This window comes from Apodemus sylvaticus, chromosome 2 (genome assembly GCF_947179515.1).
Source record: "Apodemus sylvaticus chromosome 2, mApoSyl1.1, whole genome shotgun sequence".
Lineage (NCBI taxonomy): Eukaryota > Metazoa > Chordata > Mammalia > Rodentia > Muridae > Apodemus > Apodemus sylvaticus.
Window position 1 is genome coordinate 151,684,410 of NC_067473.1, and position 26,440 is coordinate 151,710,849.

A 26,440-nucleotide genomic window follows, 5' to 3' on the forward strand; every position below is an offset into this window, starting at 1 on the left:
GGAGAGGTTAGAGTTCAGAAATTAGGGCTGGAGAGATGGCTCAACAGCTAAAAGCATTTATTTTCTTTCAGAGTCATGGGTTCTGTCCCCAGCACCTTTACAGTTTACAGTTTGCAGTTTACAACAGTCTGCGTTAGCTCTAGGCAATCCGATGCCCTCTGACCCTCTGCATACATGTGTATACATAAACTCACATATATTCATATATAAAATTGCATCTTTTTTTAAAAAGAAATTAAGGTTAAGGCCATGCATGGTGACATATACTTTAGTTCCAGCACTTAGGAGGCAAAAACAGGAGGATCTGAGTTCAAAGCCAACCTAATCTACAGGGCTAGTTCCAGGACAGCCAGTGCTATTCAGAGAAACCTTGTCTTGAAAAGAAAAAAAAAAAACCTAAACTTAAACAGCAATAGGCCCTACACTATACAATGGCAAGGCCAGGATTGGACACTCACACCCCAAAACATGGAAAACCTCATGCTCCATACAACTCAATTATATTCCACATAATCATGGCCCAATGCTCTCAAAATAGCCGATGACTTATTTGATTACATATAGCACTTTATTCCCTGCTTTCTTCATCAGTGTTTCTAATACCTTATACATAAAATACATTTAACAACTCTCATACTCCTTCCTACAAAGTGTCAACAGCATAAAACAGATGTTTCTTTGAGAATCTTCACTTTTAAATTTCTAGTTTGAAGCTGAATAACAAGACTGACATAGTACTCTATGACTCTAGCAATGAAGAAAAACTTCAGTGGACTCAACAAGTGTAGCATAAGGAATAAGAAGCAAACAACATTAATTTAAAAGAAAAAAAGATAATTCTACACTGTAGCTCAGTAAGAGCTGTAACTATGTAGCCCAGGCTAGCTTCAAACTGGAGCAATCTCAGTCTCCTAAGGGCTAGAATTACAGGTGTGAGCCACCACATTCAGCTAGCAACAAGAATTTAAGATTTATTTTATGTTCAGTTATGAGGATAGAGAGCGTGAATGACGTGAGTGAGTGCAGTTGCCCACAGAGCCCAGGAGTGGACGTCAGATCACCCAGAGTGACTATAAATTGATCTATATACTTTATCAATTAACTATCTTTGCCTCCATTTCCTAGAAATCTCTACAAGTAGTTTTTCCTCGTAGATCAGAGTCTACTCATGAAATAGACATGAAAAACAGTCAGTTGGAGAACTGCTGAACCTAACCTATGTATTTCTCTCTTAAGTTACAGAAAAGTACTCCCCTGGCCACTTCCCCAAGTAAATTAGGTAAGCGTTAGGAAAGTTACTGTTTAAATTTGATTTTACAGCAGTTTCTCTTCTTCCATAAGTGAACTATTGTACTGTGCCTCTCATAATATATATTCATCAAAGGACCTGTTTTCTCAACAAGGAATATTTTAATTCATAAATGATAAGACAGGTGACTACTATAACCTAATAGGAAGCAAGAATCCAAAAGAGACTTAGATTTATTGTACTACAGAGTAAAATGCTGATGGGCACTGCTCAACTTAGTAAAGTCTCCCAACAAAGAAAGATACATGTTCCCACAGGGTACCAGAAGAACATTTTAGAATCCCTTGACTCTAACAATATCCCTTGGAATGGAGGTACTTACATAAAGAAAAAAATTCTATTTCATTTTTTAATGTTTATTAAAGACTGAAATAAAGCCAGGTGTGGTGGCACATGCCATTACTTCTAGCACTAGGGAGACAGAAGCAGGCAGATCTTTGCTGATGATGACTGTATGAAAATTGAGGCCAGCCTGGTCAGGAGAGCAAGTTCCAAGACAGCCAGGACTACACTGAGAAATCCTGTCTGGAAAAACAACAAAAGAAAAGGAAAAAAAAAAAAAGACAATAAGCACACCTAAAAACACTAAAATAAAAGCAATCTTCAAGAAAGCCAGGCATGGTAGGTCATGTCTAATCTCAGCACTTGGAAGGTGGAGGCAGAAGAATCACAATAAATTGAAGACCAGCCTGGATTGAGTGAGCCCTTACCTTTAAAAAAAAAAAAAATTCCAAAAAGTAGGGACATCCAGATAACTCAGCAGATAAACGTGCTTATGGCACAAGTCTAACAACCAAAGTTTGATCCCTGCCATCCACAGTGGGAGAACCAAGTCCCAAAAGCTTTGACCTTTGACCTCAAAGTGAGAGGGAGTGATCCAGCCTGTGTGTGCACAAGGGCACACACACATAATGAATACATGAACACAAAATGTATCAAGGTCTGTTGAAAAACAAGGTGCAAAAGACAATTGCACTTTAAACGCTTAGGCAATTTTCATACAATCATCTCCAACAGAACTGTTCACAGTTCACTCAAAGCAATCAGCCACAACCACCTGCAACAAGTAATAACTCTGAAATACGCGTGGCAAAGAAACTACCTGAGTCCGGGGCCTTTTCTTAAGGGGTCAACTCAAATTAAAAACAATACAAAGAGATCAAGCACAAGAGCGGTGGGGGGGGGGGGGGAGCAAGGAAAAAGAAAAAGCTGATAGCACTTTTGTGGGGCTAAGAATAATGAGACACACTCCTTCATGGTTGCTATAGAATGAAGTCTAAACACCAACATCTATCTTCCTTCTTGTGTGTAAAAACCTCATTCAGTCACGTTCACAATTTACCTACCCCAAGTCAACGCAAAGGGATTCTCATCCCTCAGCGAATTCTACTCATCTGGCCAAGAAACCAACCAAAACCCTAAAGTGGCAATGTGAGATCTGCTGCAGGAGCCCCTCCAGCTACCTCCAAGGCAACATCCATGCCTCATTTTCCATGAAATACAACCTTTCCTCTTCTAACCAGGTTCAAAATAATAAGATCATCTTAAACATTTTACATCCGATCCACCTTGGCCGCACCCCAACTCCAGGGCTCCCCAATATCCCCACATCATGCCTCCCACCCCCAGCTCTCGGGGGGTGGGGTGGCCAGAAGCCCCCCACCTCCCACCTCTAGCAGCGATCCCTACCGCCAGCGCCTTCGCTCCCGCCCAATCCGGGAGCTCCGCAGGGCGCGGCCGCCGGTGGGCTCGGGTGCGCTGGGGCGGGGTTCGCCCTCCCGACCTCCCCATCCTCCTCCCCACCCCCGGCCCCAAAAGGAGGGGGAGGGGTCCCAAAGCCTCACCTACAGCTCCGCCCCTCCCCAGGGGCACTCTGCCCTGCCCAGCTAGGGCCGGGAGCGCCGAGCCGGGTAGGAAACGACCAATGCCTCGGCGCCTGCGACCTCCGGGCAGCTCGAGGTTCCGCCTGACGAGCGAGCGGCTGCCGACGCGGCCGCCTTACTCTCCTCAGAGCCGCCGCTGCTGCTGCCGTTGCTGCTACTGCTTCCCGGACAGCCTGCCGCCGACACTACCACAGCCTCCGCCGCCGCCGCCACAGCCACAGCACGACCGGCGCCCGCGACGTCACTACGCCCCGCCCCCCGCGCACACCTAGCCCCGCCCCCTGTCGCCCGCGCGGCGCCCTGGCCCCGCCTCCTGCTCTCGCGGGCCGCCGGGCTTTCCCTCGTCCCACTGGGAAGCGCCCCCGCGATGCGGCTCCACCGGACCGCGCGCCGGCTTCGACAAGTACGGCGCTTTGAGGCCGCGAAGGTAACTGGGTGCCGAGGCAGAGTTGCGCCACACGTAGCGCCTCCCCTCTCACACACACACCCACGGCCGAGGGTCCTCGGGGAGCCCGGGCCGCGATATTGAGCGAGGAAGGTGCGGACGAGGAGGGGCGGTGTTTGTCTCCTCCTGCTTGCCGTAGGACGTGGACTGCTGGAAGCCCCAGGAGTGGAGTGGCCTTTCCCAAACCTGGAGTCGCCCCGCCCCCTCCTTGGCAAGCCCGTTATCCGAACCCTGGGACGGCCGCCACCTTAGGAAATAGCTCAGGGCTTGTCATTAGAGCCACGGCTGCCTGGACACCCTTTGTCCAAGAGAACTTAAGCTTCCCTCTCACACTTGGCTTTTGCGCTATGAGGCTGCGGAAGGCAATAATACTCTTGAGTCATCTGGGCTGTCCAAGCGGTCATGGTAAAAGACCCTCGCCTCTGTAGGTGGCTTTTTTGCAAGGATCATTCCAGGGAGGAAGAGTGTGGGCGGAACCTGATGTCCACATGCGGTGCGAGTACTGTGCCAAATGCTTCCCCGCGTTACCTCTTTTTTTTTTTAGCCCTCACACCAAGCGAGGCGAACTACAAAGCAGCTGCCACCTTATTTTAGACAACCCAGTTTTCTGGTGCTGAATCTCAACCTTGTCCTTTTGTCAAGAGCAGGCAAAAAATACAGAGGTGGGGGGCAACACATAGTTACTAATCTTAAAAATGTAGATAAGCTATCTCTAAGCCGAAAATCCAAGGGTGGTGTACATTATACTCATCCCCAAACTCACAGGGTTTATTAAGCTAATTTAAAATGCCTGTGAGATGAGAGGAGTTAAGACTCATCGGTTTACTCATCCCTAACCTCCCACCATCATAATTAACCGGCTTACACTCTTCATAATCCCATTAACATCCCTCCCCCATCCTGTAGTATTCACGTTCATTCACCAAGTTGTATTTTGTCCTTTCCAGATTCTCTTAATTGTTCTTCCCTTCCTAAACGCACTTGGATCATTATAGCTCCTTGGGCACGCTGAACTGACTCCCCTTCAGTACATCTAACATATGACAGCTGATTGTTAGAGAGTGTGCAGCCAAACAGGACTATACAGCAGCCAGAGAAGAATCTTCAAATATTTCATTTCTGGGGCTGGGAAAATGGCTTAGTGGATACGAGCATTTGCTCTGCAAGCATGAGGACCCAAGTTTGAATCCCCAGAACCCCATAAAACCCAGACATGCCTTCAGGTATCTGTAACACCAGCACTGCGGAGGGAAGACAGGTTGGTCCCAAATTTTGGTAAAAAGATGAACTTATGATTCAGTGAGAGACCCTGCCTCAAGGCAGAGGGCTATAGAGGGAGACACCTGATGTCATACTCTAGCCCCTTAAGCACACACACACACACACACACAGAGAGAGAGAGAGAGAGAGAGAGAGAGAGAGAGAGAGAGAGAGAGAAACCGAGACAGAGAGAGGGGGAGAGAGAGAAATTGGGATTGAGATTTCATTTTTTAGCTATCTAGGTGCTCACCCATTAAAGCCCTTCCTCGTGGACCACTTTTCCAGATGCTTCTCTGTGTAGTAAGTAAAGAGGAGCTTGCCTGCTGTGGGTGTAGGGGTCTCTGTTGGGTTTTTTGTCTGTATGATGTACGGTCCAGGATGTCCTGGAATTCACAACAGTAGCTGGTCCAGTCTCCCAAATGGTGAGATTGCAAGCATGTGACACTACACCTGGCACTCTCTGGGGATTTATGTGTGCTTGTCACCTGGCCCCTTCCTCTTCTCCAGTTTCTGCCTTTTGGCATGAAAATCTCTGTCCTGTGTGCGCCAGCTTTGTAGCCTGGAAGCATGTAACTTGTCTGCTTCTTAGCTAGAGAGGATTTTGCCTCAGGATGACCCTCTCAGGTATCACTCATATAATTTAGATAATATACAGACAGAGTGCTTTTGATCTGGAATTCTGGGACCAGAAGTTCCATTTTTCAGCTTGGGGGTGGGAGAAGATAGAGGAATATACATAGAGAGGTATCGAGGACGGAACCCAACTCTAAACACAAATATATTTCATATATACCTTTTTCAGCAAATATATCTTGAAGGGCACTTCCGTGCGATAGCTTTTTGTTTTGTTTTGTTTTGTTTTTTGGTTGGTTGGTTGGTTGGTTTGATTTGAGTTAGGTTTTTCAAGCCATGGTTTCTCTGTGTAGCCCTGGCTATCCTAGAACTCACTGTGTAGACTGGGCTAGCCTCAAACCCAGAGATCAGTCTGACTCTGCCTCCCAAGTGCTGGGAAAAAGGCGTGCACTGCTACCACCTGGCTTATGCAGTTGTTTTAATTTGTGCATAAAGCAGGGGTTTATAATGTGAAAATTTCCACTGGCGGTACCGTGTTAGCGGTACCATGGGTAGTGGTCCAAAACTTTCAGCTTTTGCAACATTCCACGTTTTTATTAAGGATATTTAACCTCTCTTTATTTTGTTTGTTTTTATTTGGGGAATTTTTTTAGGTCCCCCCCCCCCCAGTAGGAATCTCACTGTAGTACCTAGACTGGTCTTGAACCAGGCTCAGATGATATCCTACAAACCTTCAGCCTCGTAAATGCTGGAACTACCGACTTGTGACACCACACCCCATTTAACCTGTGTTTAGTTAGATAAGATTTTGAATTTAGAGTTCATGTGGATGTAAATGGTCTCTTAGGATAAATAGAATGCATTTTTAAGATGAGGGGGACATAAATCTGAGTGGTCTGGAGGACAGAGTTATGTGGATTGAATTAAGTTTTTGAAATTGTAATCCTGAAAGATGTCATCTTCAGTCTGTGGTATAGCAGCTCTAACCAATGAATAGAGACCCTATCAAAAAAGTCAAAAAGCCTGAATATAATGACTCACATTTATAGTTCCAGCACTCTGAAGGCTGAAATTTGAGCATGCAGACTCAAAATAAAATAAAAAGATGCTGGGAGGTACCTAAAGAAATATAAAAGGGGAACATGACTTAAAAAAACAATTTGTAAATCATATCTCATCCATATCTAGAACTCAATAATACAAAGACAGTCTACATTTAAAAATGAGAAAAGAATTCTGAATTGCTATTTCTCCAAAGACATCCAAATAGCCCAAAGAACTTGAGAAGTTGTTCAATACATTAGTCAGAATTAATTATAGGCCAGCCAGAGATGTAGAGAAAAACACTGTCTCAGCACTTAGGAGGCTGAAGTGGCAAGATTACCATGAGTTTGAAGCTAGCGCAGGGTACAGAGTGAGACTGGGTTTCCAAAACAAAAGAGGATGTAGTTCAGTAATTATGTTAATCCCAAAAAAATGAGAGGAGAAACACCACTGACCCAAATCATGGCCAAATTAATTAAAGGAAGCTTTTTTATTGTGTACAGGGGCTGCCTCCCCCCTAAGGCAGGGTTTAAGAGGTCAGCATTGGATGTGAGGAAAACAAGGCTTTTTTTATAGCTCGGGAGTAGGAGGTTTCCAAAATAGGCAGGGCTACAGGAGCAGAACATCATAACAAGTTAGATCTAAAGACCTCCTGAAACAGATATGGTTGGAAGGTGGGCATAACAAGAGCGTCATAACAGGTCTTCAGAACAAGGTTGTCATAGGTATATAACCTTTTGAAACAAAGGTACGGTTGCAAGATGGTTAGAAACAAAGACATAATTGCTATTCCTGGAGCAGGCAGTACAGAACCATCTGTAGTTAAGGTTACAGGTGGGACATAGCCCGGTACTTACGAAACAAGTTTAATCATAAACAGGAGTGAACCTAGTTTGTTTTTTACTGTAAGATGGCTTCTAACCTAAATTGGAGGAAGGCTGGTTTTTCAGCAGGAGGGCCTAGGTTCAATGCCCAATACTGAAAGCAAAAATAAGAACAGCAAACTTTCTAAACAGCTATGCACACCACTATTACATATCTCGCATGTGAGAACTTAGGATGGCCCTTCCTTTCGAGTAGGCGAGTTGAAAATAGAGATTTCATTATGAGTGACCATACATAGAATTAAAATTAAGACTGATAGCCAGCCCATGATGACACACACTTCTAATACCTGTACTTAGGAGAAACAGACAAGAATCTCAAGTTCAACTCTACAAGAGCTACAAAAAATTGGAATCATTTAAAAAAAAAAAAAAAGCAAACCATGGCTCTGTAATCCTGTAACCCAGTGCTCACGGGGTAGGAGGAGCGTCCAAAGCAGGAGACCAACCTGAGCCAGACTCTAAAGGAAGGAAGGAAGAAAACAAGATGGTTTGTTACCAAAATAGGTAGAAAACTGATTATGAGAGAGAAACTCAGGCTGGAGAGATGGCTCATCGGTTAAGAGCACTGACTGCTCTTCCAGAGGTCCTGGGTTCAAATCCCAGCAACCACATGGTGGCTCACAGCCATCTGTAATGGGATCTGATGACCTCTTCTTGTGTGTCTGAAGACAGCTGCAGCATATATATATATATATATATATATATATATAACAAATAACATTTTTTTTTCAAAAGGAGAAACTTGCCAGAATTGCTGAAGTTTGCCAGAATTGCTGAAGTTTGGACTAGAGAAATGGCTCAGTGGGAAAAGGTGTTTGTTACCACTGTAACTTGAGTTCCAGAAGATTTGATGTCCTCGCACAGGCACGTGAGGTGAAACACCAATGACGTAAAATAAAAATAAATCATTAAAATAAGTAATTATCTAATCTTTAAAACTCAAATCCAATTAGATACATCAAAGAACAAGTGATGTAGAAGGTTCAGCTAAAGGTATCTAAAATGGTGAACAGAAATAAAATGAAAAAAAAAAGTGTTTAAAGACACATAAGAAGTGGGTGTGGTGGTGAAATTTGTACTCCCAGCTACTGTGGATTCTGAGTCAGGAGGCAAGATCAGCTTGGCTAACCTGGGCAGCTTAGACCCTTTCTTAAAATAAAAAGTAAAAATTAGGCTGGAAATGTAGCAAGTAGGATGCTTGTCTCTCATGCATGGGAACCCAGACTCAATCTGTACCACAAATATAAATATATGTCTCTCTCTCTCTCTCTCTCTCTCTGTGTGTGTGTGTGTGTGTGTGTGTGTGTGTGTGTGTTGTCATCCTTTGGGTTGCTATAAATGCCACAGACTCTTGGATGGCTTAAAATAATAGAAATTGACTGCTTCACAGCTCTGGGGCAGAGAAAATAGCTCAATGGTAGGACTCATTGATTGATTAACATACCTAAACCTTGGGTTTAGCCCCTAGTTCCTCTGGAGAGGGCCAGGCCCCTCTGAAACCTGTAGAGGAGCCTTCCTGCCTTGTCCTGGCTTCTGATGATTCCCTAGAGATTCTTGGCATTCCTTGACTTACAGTTGCTGATGTCAGCCTCTGTGTCCTTTATCACTTGCATTCTCCCTCTGGTTGTTGAATGTCTTCAGTGTTTGTTTTGAAAAAGGGTCTGACTGTGTTGCCCAAGCCAGCCTTAAACACCTAGGCTCAAATCATCTCACCATCTCGGCCTCTCAAAAAGCAGGGTTTGCAGACACCGCCTGCGGCCTGCCTTCTTCTCTTTTTATAAATACCTCCTATGTGATTCCAGACTCACCCTGCTTCATCTCTCTCTCTCTCTCTCTCTCTCTCTCTCTCTCTCTCTCTCTCTCTCTCTGTCTTTGCTTGCTTCTTTGTGTTGTAGATGGGATTTTGTTTTGCTTTGCTCTCATTTTGGTTTTGAAGCTAGTTCTTTTTTAAAGATGTCTTATTTTTAGTTATTTATATAGTAAAAGGCAGTGTATTGTTGGGCTCAGTGGTTAAGAGCGCTTGTTCTTGCAGAGAACCTGGGTTCTATTCCCAGTGTCCACATGGAGGCTCACAACCCTCTCTAATTCTAAGTCCAAGGGATACGATGTCCTCTTCTGACCTCCAAAGACAGCAGGCACATACATGGTACACAGACATATATGTAAAAATAATTGTTAAAGTAGTGTATTATAATTGAGTTTACTGAGCTTATAAGTGTTTTAGAGTTTTTAAAAATAATGTTTAAAGGTTTCTTTACTTTTATGTATTTGAGTGTTTTACATGCAAAAAACAAAAAAACAAAAAAAAACTATGCATTCAGTATCTGTGGAGGCCAGAAGAGGGCATTAGGTCTCTTAGAACTGGATTTGTAGAAGGTTATGAGCCACCATGTAGGTGCTAGGAAATAAACCTGGGTCCTCTGGAAGAGCCACCAAACAATATTCTTAATCACTAAGATGTCTTTCCAGCCTCTGATTTAAAAAAAAAAAATTAATTAAGCTAACGTTTACTGAGACCAGCATGTAACACACAAATGCATTTCAACAGCAGCAAAGAAAAGAGAAATTATTATACCGAGACTTCAGCTCCTGTAAAGGCTCTAGGACAAATTACTCTTTACAGCCTTGTTTTGTCTTGTTTTGTTTGCCTAGGCTTTTCCCTCCCAAATCTGTGCAGTTTTTAATATTAAATTCTCTATTCTGTGGAGGGGGCAGGGATCAGATCTCAAGCCAACAAAATGTCATCAGATCTCCTAGATTAGTTTTCAAGAATAAAATACACCTTAAGCATTGTTCCTGGAAATAGGCAAAGCGACTCACTAGGAGCGATGCTCACTGCAGAATCAGACTGGTACGGCTGATTGACAGACACCTTCCTCAATAAAACATTTATCAGCAGTGTGCTTAACAGTCAAACTATCCTAACCACTCCACTCCATAGCAAGTAGATTCTGAGTTAGCAACACTCAGCAGTGTTTCATTCATAACTAGAACAAGACACTACATCAATCCAGAAATGACTGTGAGGACAGTAAGAAAAGTAAATCAAATTTGCTTTCTCAATTGTTTAAATCCCTGAGTATTGCAAATAATGCTAATAAGATACCAACTTTTGAAAGCCTAGATTTCTAGTCCATTCCATTAAATATTTTCAGAATATTGCATTGTTTCGACTGTTCATACATTTTGCCACCTGGCAGTCTGAGGAGGTTGGATAGTCCTTTCATTTGATCCTATAAATGGCCTGGTAAACGAAGACCAGGAACAGGTGAAATCAGAACAGATCACATACATCTTAGAATTGCAGAACTTTTAAGTCACGAGATGGAAAAGCCACAGTTCTCCTTTGAACCCGTAATCAATGTCAGTGACTACTAAAGTAAATGTTAGGGTGACTATACTTAGTGAGCCTGCTTTGACTTAGTGGTAAATCCTTTGTGGCATGTCTTAGCAAGCAGGATGTAATAGTCCAGTAAAACATAATTCCTGAAGAGCATCACATAGCCTATACCTATGTAGCCTCCATTGAGTCCAGCACAGTCTAAGTCTCCAGGAATCCTCCCTACCAATCACCATAGGAGGCTCAATTTGTTTTCTTCCTTTTTTTTCTTTCTTTTTTCTTTTCTTTCTTTTTTTCTTTTCTTTTCTTTCTTTCTTTCTTTCTTTCTTTCTTTTTATTTATTTTTTTTGAGACATCCTCATGCCCCTAAAAGAAAATTTAGCCAAAAGACCGTGCCTAGCTGGTGACCTGAGGTATAAGGTTGGTACATAATCCCACAATGCAGCAATGTATCACCTTAAATTGGGATGGCTTGGGGTTTTTGTTTATTTTGTCTTTGGGATTTTTTTTCTCTGCTTTTTGGGGTTTTGTTGTTGTTACTTTTGTTTGTTTTGGGTTGAGTTTTTTTGTTTGTTTGTTTGTTTGCTTTGTTTTGGGTGGCAATAGAAAACACCACAGTGAGGAGAGAAGACAATGACAAGACAACAAACGTGCAAAATGATTGCACAAATAAGCAATCATTTTCTTTTTCCTTTTATATTTTTCCTTTTTGGTTTTTGTAGACAGTGTTTTTCTTTATAATTCAGGCTGTCCTAGAACTCCCTCTGTAGTCCAGACTGGCCTCAGAGATTTGTCTACCTATGCCCCTACGTCCCCAGTGCTAGGACTAAAGGTGTGTGCCACCACCACCCCTTTAGCAATTATTTTTATGAGAAGTCAACTAGTGGAGGGGAAACTAAATTACCGTTGCAAAACACACCTGTATGAATTAGAAATTTATTTTTAATAACATTAATAGAGAATGTGCTATAGCAACTGTACATAACTGGATATAAAGATCTGAAAACAATTTAATAGAACAATCCCAGGTGGGTAGCCAAGGCCAGTCCTCAATGAGAACAAAGAGCCTTGTCTCTGGGGAATTTTGGATCATGTTTGCAGAAATATACTGTGCATAAACGAAATCGGCGTTTTCACAAGTATTGTAAAGTTTTATATAATGGTTTTCTGCATGAATGTTCGTTTCACAGCAGGAGTGGCTTAGAATAGAAACAGAAGAGAGCTTACATGCAAGATACCTAACTCCTTCACGAAGACAATTCATACAACTCAAGTGATCATTGCTCATCATTAACCCCTGGTAACCTGTAGCTCTTTCCTCAAGCACAAACCTTACCCAGATGTAGCCCAGTGACTGTAGGCATGAGACAGTTCAGGAGGAATGTTCTCTGGAGCAAAACAAAGCCAAAAGGACAGAGACATACCAAAGGAAGAACTCAGACAAGGGGAAAAGAAACTTGTTTGCAGGGAAGTGTGGAAGGAGGAATTCAGATAAGGGGTCAAAGATACTGTTTGGTCAAGCTCTGCTTACAATGCTACTCTGGTAACCAGGTAAACAGTATATAAGCATCAGAAGAATAAAAGTTACTCATTCTTGAATTGAACCTAGAGTGCTGTGTCTTTGTCTACCGTTCTTCTTTCTGGGTCTCCGTGGTGCCCTCAGCCTCACTGTGGTGCCCAGCACTTTCTGCAGTTACAGCGCAGACCCAGCATCAGCATCCAGAAAGTAGCCACGATTTTCTGTGCTTTTGTTCCCCTTGTGGGTTTTTTCCTTCGTTTTCCTTAATTGCTGTTGTTGCAACTGATTTAAAAAACTGGTAACAGGCTGGACAGGGGGGCGTGTGCCTTTCATCTCATCACTCCGGAAGTGTTCATTTTAATCCTTAGACATTCATTTAATCATTTCAGCATTCTGGCAACAAGAATGTGGAAAGCTTTCAGTCTTCTAGGCTGAAGAAAGGATTGTGCAGGGAGAGCAAGATGGCTCTGCAGATGAAGACATTACCACCAAGCTTGAGGACCTGAGCTCTCGTCACAGGACCCAACTCCAGAAAGTTGACTTCTAACCTCCACTTTACTGCTGTGGCACATGAACATATCAAACTTTATTTATTTATTTATTTATTTATTTATTTATTTATTTATTTATTTATTTGCTATAGTGTCTACGTCATTCTCACTGTCCTAGAACTCACTCTGTAGACCAGACTGGTCTCAAACACAGAGATCTACCTGCCTCTGCCTTCCAAGTGCTGGGATTAAAGACATGCATTGCCATATCTAGGGTTTTTTTTTTTCTTGGTTTTTTTTTTTTTTGATATTTGTTTTGTTTTGGGTTATTTTGTTTTTTGGATTTGGTTTTTTCGAGACAGGGTTTCTCTGTGTAGCCCTGGCTGTCCTGGAACTCACTCTGTAGACCAGGCTGGCCTTGAACTCAAAAATCCACCTGCCTCTGCCTCCCAGAGTGCTGGGATTACAGGCATGCACCACCACCGCCACCCCCACACTCCCCTTTACCCCCCCACCCCCCCACCAGAGGGCTTGTGGAGGGAAAATATGCTGGCTATGTGAGGGTTAGAACTGCCCTGCCTATTGATTAGCCAAGGCATTTTTTTTATATTCTCTATATTCTTTGTTTACATTCCAAATGATTTCCCCTTTCCCAGTTCCCCCCTCCCATAAGTCCCATAAGCCCTCTTCCCTCTGCCGGCCCAGTCCCCAATCAACCCCCTCCCACTTCTCTGTCCTAGTAATACCCTACTTTGCTACATCAAGCCTTTCCAGGACCCTGGCCCCATCCTTCCTTCTTCTTGGGAATCATTTGATATGCTAATTGTGTCTTGGGTATTCAGAGTTTCTGAGCTAATATCCACTTATCAGTGACTGCATTCCATGTGTATTCTTTTGTAAATGGGTTATCTCACTTAGGATGATATTTTCCAGTTCCAACCATTTGCCTCACAATTTCATGAATTCATTGTTTTTAACTGCTGAGTAGTATTCCATTGTGTAAATATACCACATTTTCTGTATCCATTCCTCCATTGAGGGGCATCTGGGTTCTTTCCAGCTTCTGGCTATTATAAATAGGGCTGCTATGAACATAGTGGAGCATGTGTTCTTATTACATGCAGGGGAATCCTCTGAATATATGCTCAGGAGTGGCATAATGGATCCTCCAGAAGTGCCATGCCCAGTTTTCTGAGGAACCGCCAGACTGATTTCCAGAGTGGTTGTACCAGCTTGCAATCCCACCAGCAGTGGAGGAGTGTTCCTCTTTCTCCACATCCTTGCCAACACCTGTTTTCTCCTGAGTTTTTAATCTTAGCCATTCTGACTGGTGTGAGGTGAAATCTCAGGGTTGTTTTGATTTGCATTTCCCTAATGACTAAGGATGTTGAACATTTCTTAAGGTGCTTCTCAACCATTCGAAATTGTTCAGGTGAAAAGTCTTTGTTTAGCTCTGTACCCCATTTTTTAATAGGGTTATTTGGCTCTCTGGAGTCTACCTTCTTGAGTTTTTTTTTTATATCTTGGATATTAGCACTCTGTTGGATGTAGGATTGGTCAAAATCTTTTCTCAATTTGTTGGTTGCTGTTTTGTCCTTTTGACAGTGTCCTTTGCCTTACAGAAACTGTAATTTTATGAGGTCCCATTTGTCAATTCCTGATCTTAGAGCATAAACTATTGGTGTTCTGTTCAGGAAATTTTCCCCTGTGCCCATGTGCTCAATGCTCTAACCCGGTTTCTTTTCTATTAGTTTCAGTGTGTCTGTTTTTTTTGTTTATTTGTTTTTTTGTTTTTTAATAAGCTACTATGTGTGTGTCGTTCTCATTTGAGCCAAAGAGTTCCTGGCAGGTGTCTGGAAGCACTCGACCCACAGGGGACATAAAGTGAAGTAGCCCAAACTCACCACTACACGCTAATCTGGATGACTCCTTACTCAGCTTTGGGAAATTAAGAATATACAAGCACCAGCAGTCACAGCCATCTGCCTCATAGAACGTGCTGCCGCTCCATTTGGAGAAATTGCATCAAGAAAATATTTCTTTAAAATTCCAGCATGTAAATTCTTGGTAACAAGGCTTCATGAAATCATTGCTAGAATATTCTAAAAGAGGCTTTTAATTAAATGGCTCCCACTGTGGTCCCTAGCTAGCTTCAGTGAGGAACCAGCCAGTGCTTGCAGTGTCTTCAGAATGGCGTGTTCCTTGTCCTGAAGCACACTGTTCACTGAGCCCACAGGCTTTCTGCTCGTCTGTTTTGTCACATTGAATATTGCACACCTTTCAGAAGTATACCCAGCTCAAATCTATGGCTAGTGCAAAGTACTCAGGCCCTGCTTTGCCACAGACAAATCAGGAGGAACCAAACCTCCAGCATTTCTCCATCCCTTAAGGAAAAAAAAAAAAAAGCCAAGCTGTGGTGGCAGGTTCCCATGATCCCAGCACTCAGGAGGCAGAGTCAGGTGGGTCTCTGAGTTTGAGGCCAGTCTACAGATCAAGTTCCAGGACAGCTGGAACTATACAGAGAAACTCTGTCTTGGGGAAAGCAAGAAACAAAAGCTCATGAGACTAGCCCACAGCCAATCACAGAAAAAGCAACCAAATCAAACTTGCCCACCACCACCACTGGAAATTGCTCCGTCTGTGGTATTAAAATTTAGGTTCCTGAGCCAGGCAGTGGTGGCACACGCCTGTAATCCCAGCACTTGGGAGGCAGAGGTAGGCGGATTTCTGAGTTCAAGGCCAGTCTGGTCTATAGAGTGAGTTCCAGGATATCCAGCGCTACACAGAGAAACCCTGTCTCAAAAAAACAAAACAATAAGTTTTCTTTTTTTCAAATCTTTTTGGCATAATTTTATTATGTTTTGTTTTGTCTCATTTTGCTTTTTAATTTATTTAGAGCTGGAGAGATGGCTCTGCAGTTAAAAGCACTAGTTGTTCTTCCAAAGAACCCACATAGCAGCTCACAACCATCTGTGACTTTTTTCTTTTTTCTTTTTTTTTTTTTTCTTGGCCTATGAAGACAGAGAGGGCATTAGATCCCTTCAACTGGAATTACAGAGCCTTGTGAGCTGCCATGTAGACACTGGGAACCAAACCCATGAGAAGGCCAGGCAGACTCCATGACAGGCTTCAAATAGGAGGTTAAGGACACTAGGCCTAAATCTCTGTCTCTAAGAACTGGGCAATTCCAGGCCTCAGAAGCTGCCCTGCTACCTGGCCTAAAGCAAGGACAATGTCAGCAACAGTTTCCAGACTTCCCCAGCTACTTCCTCAGCAGCAGTTTCCAAACCCCCCCTGCAAGGCCCCAGACCCCACACCCAGGTAATGGAATGTCCCTAGAGATGGACCCAACAGATTAACACAGAGGTCACCTACCCCGGAATTCCCTAGTGTGCTTTAAGTCAGGCCTGCAAGCTCACTTGGGTGTCTCTCTATTCAGGTGATGGGAGACGCCAGTGAGCTAGACTTCTGCAGAATAAAACACTTTGTGTGTACATACTATTTGTGTCCATGGTAGTATTCTTTGGCGAATGAATCATGAACCCTTATAACCAAGTCCTCTGCAAAAGCAGCAGCACTCTTAGCCACTGAGCCCTCTCTCCATCTCTCCACTGTGTATTCTGTGTATTATCTTTTTTTTTTTTTTTTTTTTTTTTTTTTTTTTTTTTTTTTTTTTTTTTAGGAGCTGTATTTCTCTGCTTTTGTTTTGCTGTGATAAAGCACTGACTAAAAATGACTTTGGGATAAATAGGGTTTTTGACATCTATGTCTTGGCTTACAGTCCATTGTGTGTGCTCTGGAAGGAACTGAAGCAGAAGCCATGGAGAAACATGGCTTACTGCCTTGCTCCCCCGGCCTTGCCTTGCCTACTCTCTCATACAGTTCAGTGCTGCCTGCTCAGTGGTGGTCCCACCGATGTAAGGTAGACCCTCCCACGTCGGCCAGTCAAAATGCCTCACGGTCTACCCTGCAGACCAATCTGATGGAGGCAGTTCCTCAATTGAGAGTCCCTCTAAGAGAGAGAGAGAGAGAGAGAGAAAGAGAGAGAGAGAGAGAGAAAGAGAGAGAGAGAGTCCCTCTTTCCAGATACATTTTATGTTTGTGTCAAGGTGGCACACACACACACAAATCCACAATGGTCACAAACCACAATGTGAAAATGTCTTGCATAATAAAAAATTATAAATTAAGCTGGGCGGTGGTGGCACACGCCTGTAATCCCAGCATTTGGGAGACAGAGGCAGGTGGATTTCTGAATTTGAGGCCAACCTGGTCTACAGAGTGAGTTCCAGGACAGCCAGGGCGACACAGAGAAACCCTGTCTCAGAAAAAAAAAAGTTATAAATTGTCTGTGGATGCTTTTCCACTAACATACCAGAGTTAAATATTTGTGACTGAGATTATATTGCCTAAAAACACAAAACTTACTGCTAAATTCCTTTGTTCCTATTCTTGTTAAGAAAAAGAAAACAATAATATGCCTATTCATGCTTGAGTACTGAAATAGTACTAGAAATTTATCTTATTTAATTGGTTTATTTCAGAAGGGGGCTTTGAAATAGGGTCTCACTTATCCCAGGCTGGCCTCAAACACACTTGTGACCAAGGCTGACCTTGAGATCCTGATGCTTCTGCCTCCATCTCCCAGTGGTGCTATCTCCAGTGTGTGCCACCAAACCTAAAAACTCTTTATAGTTGCTCTTTCCACAGAAGTCCCCATTTCTAGCTGTATTGGTTATATTTCTCTTGCTGGGACTTACGGAAGAAAGATTATTTCTTATAGTTTCAGAGGAGTAAGGGACCATGATGTCAGAGCAGAGGTATGGCAGCCAGAGCGGGAATCCCAGAGCAAACATCTCCAAAACCAAAGCACAAGCAGAAACAGGTCTAGCACGGCTAGGTCTTAAAGCCCCCCAGGGACATACTTTCTTTAGCAAAGCTACACCTAAACTTCCCCATACAGTACCACTACTCCTGGACCAAGTCTTCAGATGCCCAAGACCATGGAAGACATTCCTCATTCATCAACACTAGCCTGTCCTTGTAACTCAAGTATGGAAAGAAAATTACCATCAAATTTCACCCTCATCTATTTCATCATCATGTCTTTTTTGGAGACAGCTCTTACCATGTGACAAAGGCTGACCTGGGACTCACTAGGTAGCCTAGGGCGGCCTTAAGTCCATGGTCATCTCCCTGCCTCAGCATCCCAGGCCTAGGATATCAGGCATTTGCTATTGCATCCCTCTTCCCGGTTCTTTACTGGACATTCTGAATCATCCTTTCCTCTGTGGAAGATGGTAAATTGAATGTCTACTTTGTTCACAAGTGTGAGTTTTCTCTTTCTTCTTTCAGTTTGTTTGAAACATAGTCCCATGGAGCTAAATCTAGCCTTGAACTCAACCTACAAAGAGACAGGATTACAAGCATGCACAAACACCTAGCCACAGATTTAAAAAAAAATGTGTATGACAGTTTTGTCTGATTGAGTATATATGCACGACTTTCCTGTCTGGTGCCTGGGGAGGCTCAGAGAGGGCATCAGATCCTCAGAAATAACAGCCAGGGCTCCAAACAGCGTCTCTCCACCACCATAAGTATATTCTTAGAACAAAGTTAACTCAAGAGAAGGTTAGTAATCAGAGAGAGAGGTGGTTTGCTTGGTTTTAGGGTTTTGTTGTTGTTGTTGTTGTTGTTGCTGCTGCTGCTGCTGCTGCTGCTGCTGCTGCTGTTTGTTTGAGACAATCTCTCATATAGCTGAGGCAGCCTCAAATTCCCTTAGGTTATAAGCTGACCTTAAAATTCTGATCCTCCTTCTTCCATAGCCTAGTGCTGGGATTTGCATGGTGCTGGAGACCCAGGACTTTGTGCATTCTGGGCAAGCATGCTACATCCCCACCTCCTAAAATATGATAAATGAATAAAATTAAACTTTTTTTGAGGTGCTGGGAATCAAACTCTTGGCTCATATCAGCAAGTGGTCTACCACCAAGCTACACCCTTAGCCTGAAAATCATATATTTAAAGGCAGTAGGGTATGGGGCTGCAGAGATGGCCCAGCAGTTAAAAGTACTTGTTGCTCTTCTAGAAGACCCAGGTTTAGTTCCCAGCACCCACCTGGCAAGCTGTACCACTGCCATTATGCACTAGACAAGGGCAGGAAATGGCAGTAAAAATACCCTATCCCCACCCACCGTCAACGATGGGACAAAGTTGCTAGTCTTGGAACCTAGCCAAATTACTAATAACTACCTCAGTGATGCTGAAAGGAAATGCTTCCCACCTCCTGAAGCCTTCCTGCCACTGAGGCACCCCACCCAGCTCCATTTTCTGCACAAGACCTCTGAATCAGTACCTCCATTCTGTGCCACCCGGATCCTTCCAGTTCAGCCTGGCGTACGTGTGAAGATCAAAGGTATAACAGCCACTTCATTTCCTGGCACAAATCGTTAGTGTTCTGAGGTGGGTAATAACCTCACAAAATGAGGCGCTGCCATCCCCCCACTCCACATGTTCTTACAGTGTAACTATAGTAGTCTTGTCTTTGAGAGGGCAGACTTCGTTTCTTTTGGAGACTAGATAATCGAGGCAGTGCAGCTCTCTGCTTTTTCGGAATGCTGGCTCTCAGCGCCCAGTCATATGCCAGGAAAAACTCCAGGCAGCCTGGGAAGAAGCCCATGCAGAGAGGAACATGGACTGAGCCCGGAACTCAGCTGCTCTCGGGCCAGGAGCCAGCACTTCCTTGCCAACCGTGGAGTGCACTGGCTTGAAAACCAGACCTTGCAGCCTCCAGCCTGCTACTCTGACTAATCCTCGGAGTGAGAGGTGAAGCTGCCCGCAGCAAGATCCTTGAGCAACATAGATGATGACGTGTTCCCAACAAAGGAGCAAACTAATGAGCATGAAACTCATTTTGCCAACGTAATACATTTTGGTAGATTTTTTTTGTATTGCTTTAAAATGTTTAGTATATATATTAAATAGATACATGTATGTGTGGTCATGTATACGTGAGTGCAGGTACCTGCTGAGTCCAGAAGAGAGCAAGAGCACCCTAAGAGCTGGAGTAGAAGCAGTAGTGAGATGCCCATTGTGAGCGCTGGGAACTAACATCCTCTCGGAAGACTAGTTCTAAGCCACCTCTCCAGCCCCAGTAACTTTTTTTCTTTTAAGGAGACGTTGGGCTGGTGAGATGGCTCAGCAGTTAAGAGCACTGACTGCTTTTCCAAAGGTCACAACCATCTGTAGTAAGATCTGACGCCCTCTTCTAGTGTGTCTGTTTTTTGTTTTGTTTTGTTTTTCCGAGAAAGGGTTTCTCTGTGTAGCCCTGGCCAGCCTGGAACTCAATTTGTAGACCAGGCAGGCCTTGAACTCAGAAATCTGCCTGCCTCTGTACCTATACATAACAATAAATAAATCTTGGGCCAGGGCAAGTAGAGCCGAAGCAACCAGAGGTCCTGAGTTCAAATCCCAGCAACCACATGTTGCTCACCCAGCTCACAACCATCTATACATGTGTTGATTAGGCTGCTTTCAAACTTCAGAGCACAAGCAGTTCTTCCTCAATACCATCATGCCTGGCAAAATTCTAAATTTGTTGCTGTTTTATTTTATTTATTTGTTTGTTTGTTTGTTTGTTTTGTTTTTCCGAGACAGGGTTTCTCTGTGCAGCCCTGGCTGTCCTGGAACTCACTCTGTAGACCAGGCTGGCCTCGAACTCAGAAATCTGCCTGCCTCTGTTGTTTAATCCCAAGTGTTGGGATTAAAGGTGTGCGCCACCACTGCCCAGCTTGTTGCTGTTTTAAAGATCTATTTTTTATTATGTATATGAGTATGCAGAAAGAAGATATGTTGTGTGTGTACAGGTACCCAAGGAGTCAGATTGCCCTGGTGTTAGAGTTACAGGCTATTAGGAAATACCTGATACGTGTGCTGGAAACTGAACTCAAGTCCTCTGTAAAAGCAGTATGCCCTCTTAACCACTGAGCCGTTCTCCAGCGCCCATATTTTGAGATAGCTATAGATAGACTCTGTAGCTCTGGCTAGCCTGGAACTCTTGTAGCCTAAATTGGCCCTGCACCTCCAGTAGTCATTTCCACCTCTGCTCTTGAATGCTGGAATTAAAAGTCATGTGTCAGCTACCGTGTCTGGCTAAAATGATACAGGGGCTCCTGTAGCCTAGGCTGGCCTTAAACTCCCATGGATCATAGTTGTAAATCTGGACATTTTATTTCCTTTAAATTCCTTTAAGTATTTAATGTAAACAACATTATCTCCTCTCCTTAAGCTTAAATAAACAAACGCCGCTGAGAAATGCCTGTTTTCCACGGGGCATCTTTTTGATTTACTTTGGTTTCTGGTGGTGTTAGTGACCAAACCAAAGGCCTCAAGTATATTTTTGTTAAATGTTTTACCATGGATCTGCAAACCCAGTCACTCAGGTGGGCTGAATGAAAGATGTTGAAATGAAAAACAATTAACAAACATTACTGAAATATTTATAGAACCATGGGCTCTGCCTAACACATGCCTGTTATTCTAAAAAACAGACCATTTTGTCCAGGCATGATGATACATGACTGTATGCTCAGCACCTGGGATAGTGAGACAGGAGCATTGCTGTGAGTTTGAGGCCAGCCTAGACAATAAGACTGACTCCAAAAACAAAACAAAACAACAACCAAAGAAAGGAGAATGTGGGGTGTAGTGATGATGCCGTTCACTCCATCTCTCAGTAAGCAGAGACAACTGGATGTTTGTGAGTTCGGGCCAGCTTGGTCTACACAGCAAGTTCCAAGATAGCCAGGAGGGTTTGGTGAGACCCTGTCTCAAGAAAAGGATGGTATGGGGGGGGGGGGGGGCGGTTGGAGCGTAGGGAATAAGGAGAGAGAAGAAAGAAAAGAAAACTAAGACCAGAGAAGAAGATCCGGGCCGTCAGTTGGACACTACTGGATGGTAATCGAGTGCGCCATCTCCAAGCAGTGCAGGAAGCCAGCTATACACCCAGCAGCCATGGAGGAGGAGGAGCCTGCACAGGTGAGACCGGCCCTGCAGATTGGAGGATCCTGTCCAGAGGCCTCAGGCAAGAGCCTTCTGGTTTCTGCCTCCGGAACCCAGAGGATCCCCTAGTATGTAATAAGGATACATGCTCCACTATGTTCATCGCAGTCCTATTTATAATCGCCAGAAGCTGGAAAGAACCCAGAAGTCCCTTAATGGAGGAATGGATACAGAAAATGTGGTATATTTACACAATGGAGTACTATTCAGCCATTAGAAACAATGAATTCATGAAATTCTTAGACAAATGGATGGAGCTAGAGAACATCATCCTAAGTGAGGTAACCCAGTCTCAAAAGAACACTCATGGTATGGACTCACTGATAAGCGGATATTAGCCTAGAAGCTTGGAATACCCAAGACACAATCCACATATCAAATGATGCCCAAGAAGAAGGAAGGAGTGGCCCCTGGTCCTGGAAAGGCTCCGTGCAGCAGTGTAGGGGAATGCCAGGACAGGGAAGTGGGAAGGAGTAAATGGAGGAACAGGGGGGTGGAAGAGGGCTTATGGGACTTTCAGGGAGGAGGGATCCAGGAAACGGGAAACCATTTGAAACGTAAATAAAGAATATATTGAATAAAAACATTAAAAAAAAATAAAGGTGGTAATCCCTGCTTCCCCTAAGCTCAAGCAGATGACTAGGACACCATCTTCACAGGTACTGTGGGATTAGGAAGCTTTTGATGAATTCTCAAGAAATGAAAGTTTTGAGAGCCATGCATGGTCGCTCTCACCTGTAATCTCAGCACTGGATACATTGATGAAGGAGGATCACTGAGTTCCAGACCAGCCTGAGCTACAGAGTAAAATTGAACAAAAAATTTAAAAAGCCCACTGGGCTGGTATGGAGGTACTCCTGATATCTCAGGACTCAGGAAGCTGGAGCAGGAGCCAAGTCCATCTGCCTACAAAGTGAGTTCAAAGCCAGGCTGGCCTTCCTGATGTCCTGTCCAGAAACCAAACAGGGCATCGCTCAATGGTTAACACTTGCCCACTGAGCATAAAAGGTGAGATTCAGATGCTAGGTGTGTGTGATGGCCTGCCATACTTCTGGCACTCCGAAATGAAGGTGAAGTGTCAGAGCACACTCCAGAGTGGAGTCGTGAGGGAACTCTTGAGAGCTTGTGAGAAAACTGCAAGAAAATAAGAATCCTGTGACCTCAGTTTCCTCAAAACAGAATTGTTCTTGCAATGTGGTTTTGTGCTCCTCCCAGGTATGTCATGTAGGAGTGAGTTTACTTCAGCTGCAGTTATTCATATGCCCCTGTGGCATCTTTTAGCCACTTTTAGCCACTTATGGCCTGTCCTTGCGATTGAGTATCTTTCTTAGATGACTCTTCTTAATCCTCAGAGTATATATTGCCTGATGCTCTGAATAAAGTTGGCTATTGCATGAGACTTTAGTCTGCATTGTTTTAAGGCTCTGCTCTCCTAGGTTCACACTGCCAACAAGAGCAGTGAACAGTGAAGTAAGAGAGATGGCCAGATTTGTCTTACCTGTGCATGCTACAAACACAAACACTTGTTTCATCTCTGGTGCTGTGACATATACACACACATACAAATACATTAACAAAGATCCTTCTGCAAAAAGTAAAAAGAAAATATGTGCTGGGTGGTGGTGGCACATGCCATTGATTCCAGTACTCAGGCAAGGCAGGCTGATCTCTGAGTTCAAGACCAACATAGTCTATGGAGGGAGTTTCAGGACAGCCAGGGCTGCACAGGGAATCACTGTCTCAAAAGGGAAAAAGTAAGAAAAAGAAAATTTGGCATTAGAAGTTGAAAGATATATATAAAATTGCCTAAATACAAAATTCATCCTCTTTAGACAATTTTTTGACACTATTGCCAGAACCGAGAATCCATGAAATACCACCATAGGTAAATATGTTAGTTGACTGCATCAGGATGTGTTCAGCTATATAACAGGAAAGCCAACACATGGAAGTCTCATTTGTGAGTCAGTTAGTTACTGAGATGTTCTCTCTCTCTCTCTCTATCTCTCTCCCCCTCTCCCTCTCCCTCCCTCCCTCTCTTTTACACACACACACACACACACACACACACACAAATAAATGTGAAAAGAAATATTTAAAAACAGGATTCTGCCGGGCAGTGGTGGCACATGCCTGTAATCCCAGCACTCTGGGAGGCAGAGGCAGACAGATTTCTGAGTTCGAGGCCAGCCTGGTCTACAGAGTGAGTTCCAGGACAGCCAGGGCTACACAGAGAAACCCTGTCTTGAAAAAAACAAATCCAAAAAAGCAAAATAAATAAATAAATAAATAAAATCCTTTTTTAAAAAACCTACTTGGAGGAAATTATTATACATTATTAAAAATAAAACAAATCTTTAAAAAAATTCCTACTTGGAGATTCCCCTTCATCCCAGTCAGAATGGCTATGATTAAGAAAACAGGGTGGGAGAAACTGCACAGAAATTAAAAGTACTTGTTTCTGCAGAGGACCCCATCCAGTCCAGTTCCTAGCACCCATGGTGGTTCACAACCATCCTTTTCTGAATGCCTCAGGCATGTGACCACTCCTAGACATACACCCAGAAGTCTCAGTGTTCTACCACAGAGAAACTTCCATGTCCCTGCCCATTGCTGCTCTGGTTACAGCAGCTGGAAAATGAGGTCAGTGAAGACTGAATAAGGGTGTGCATACACTGTAAAACTTCATTCAGCTGTAAAGGAAGAAGTTATGAAATGTGCAGCAAAGTCGATGAAACTGGACATTTTTATACATTATGAGGACCCACACCCAGAAATATAAAAGCTATATGTGTTTTCTACAACAGATGGTACTCCGTGAAACCATGAGTCAAAGTAAGTCCCTCCTCTCTTAAGTTGCTTCTGTCAGGTATTCTGTCACAGGGAAAAGTAACTAATCCAGTTCATGTCTCTGGCCCAGCAATTTTACACCCATCTGTGTTCTGCAGACAGTTCTCAAACAGTTTACAGTGTAGATATCTGTGACTGTGTCCAATATATTATTATTTATGGTGGTGTGGAGCTTAAACTATTCTGGTGTCTGGAGATGATATAGACACCGTGAGGAAAATTCTCTGACAGGTAACCATAATAGATTTTAAAAATTACATTTTATTTGTTCACCATGACAAATGAAGTAATGAAAAAGTCTGGAAGGTCAGAGTTCTAAAATGAAGACCCTGGAACCAAAGCCCCTAGCAAAAAGTTATTTCTTGCCTCTAAGCAACACAGAGAGATGTGTCAGAAAAAGAGTGAAAATGAGATCCAATTAGAAATGGGCTGGGTGTGGTGTCACATGCCTTTAATCCCAGCACTCAGGAGGCAGAGGCACATGAATCTCTACGCCTTCAAGGCCTGCTTGGTCCACACAGGGAGTTCTAGGATAGCCAAGTCTATAGAGAGAGACCCTATCTTTTTTTTTAAAAAAATATTTATTTATTATTATATGTAAATACACTGTAGCAGTCTTCAGACACCCCAGAAGATGTCAAATCTCATTAAGGATAGTTGTGAGCCACCATGTGGTTGCTGGGATTTGAACTCAGGACCTTCGGAAGAGCAGGCAGTGCTCTTAACCTCTGAGCCTCTTAACCTGCTTGAATTCCAGTCCTGACTTCCTTTGGTGATGAACAGCACTGTGAACGTGTAAGCTGAATAAACCCTTTCCTCCCCAACTTGCTTCTTGGTCATGATGTTTGTGTAGGAATAGAAACCCTGACTAAGACAGTGCCCTTACATTTGGGGCATAAATGTTCAGAATTGAGACTTTCTCCTGGTGAATTTTTCCTTTGATGAATATGAAGTGTCCTTCCCCATCTCTCTTGATAACTTTGTGTTGAAAGTCTATTTTATTGGATATTAAGACGGCAACTCCAGATTGTTTCCTGGAACCATTTTCTCGGAAGACTTTTTTCCAGTCTTTTACTCTGAGGTAGTGGCTGCCTTTGTTATTGAGGTGTGTTTCTTGTATTCAGCAAAATCCTGGATCCTGCTTGCATGTCCAGTCTGTTCGCTTCTATCTTCAATATCCCTCCATTAATTTGATACTGGCTTTGCTGTATATTGTTTTTATTATGTTTAGGTATGGGCCTTGAATATCTGATCTCTCCAATACTTTTTTTGGATTTGGTTTTTTCGAGACAGGGTTTCTCTGTATAGCCCTGGCTGTCCTGGAACTCAAACTGTAGACCAGGCTGGCCTCAAACTCAGAAATCCAACTACCTTTCTCCAATACTTTGTAACATGAATGGGCGTTGTATTTTGTCAAATGCTTTTTCAGCATCTAATAAGATGGTTGTGTGGGCTTTTCCTTGAGTTTGTTTAGATAGTGGATTACATTAATGGAGATTGTTACGGAAAGCCACAGTTGGTCAAAATACAGAGAACAAGAACTCATGAGATGCCCAGGCCTGATGAGAACATCTATAATACAACTCCTTCATCTAAGGCTCAGGGGACATCATGGATCAAGGGATAGAAAGATTTTAAGAACCAGAGAGGACCAGAAAATCTGAGTGAGATTGTCTTGTACAGGGAAGCTTCGTCCATATTGGCTACCTTAACAAGACCTGAACAGAACAATACCAACAGACATGCTAAAATGGAAGGGGGTAACTCATGGGGTCCTAT

At 43.3% G+C, this 26,440-nt stretch overlaps 1 protein-coding gene across 5 annotated transcripts in view; it reads right to left on the reverse strand.

Moving 5' to 3' along the window:
- Erc1 (ELKS/RAB6-interacting/CAST family member 1) overlaps nucleotides 1-3,424 on the reverse strand; it is a 296,730-nt gene extending 293,306 nt beyond the window's left edge. For all 5 annotated transcript variants that reach the window (XM_052174710.1, XM_052174709.1, XM_052174714.1 and 2 more), the window contains exon 1: nucleotides 3,154-3,424. The gene's annotated coding sequence lies outside the window, so the exon portion shown is untranslated. The remainder of the gene's footprint in view (nucleotides 1-3,153) is intronic.
- Between the last annotated feature and the right edge of the window lie 23,016 nt (nucleotides 3,425-26,440).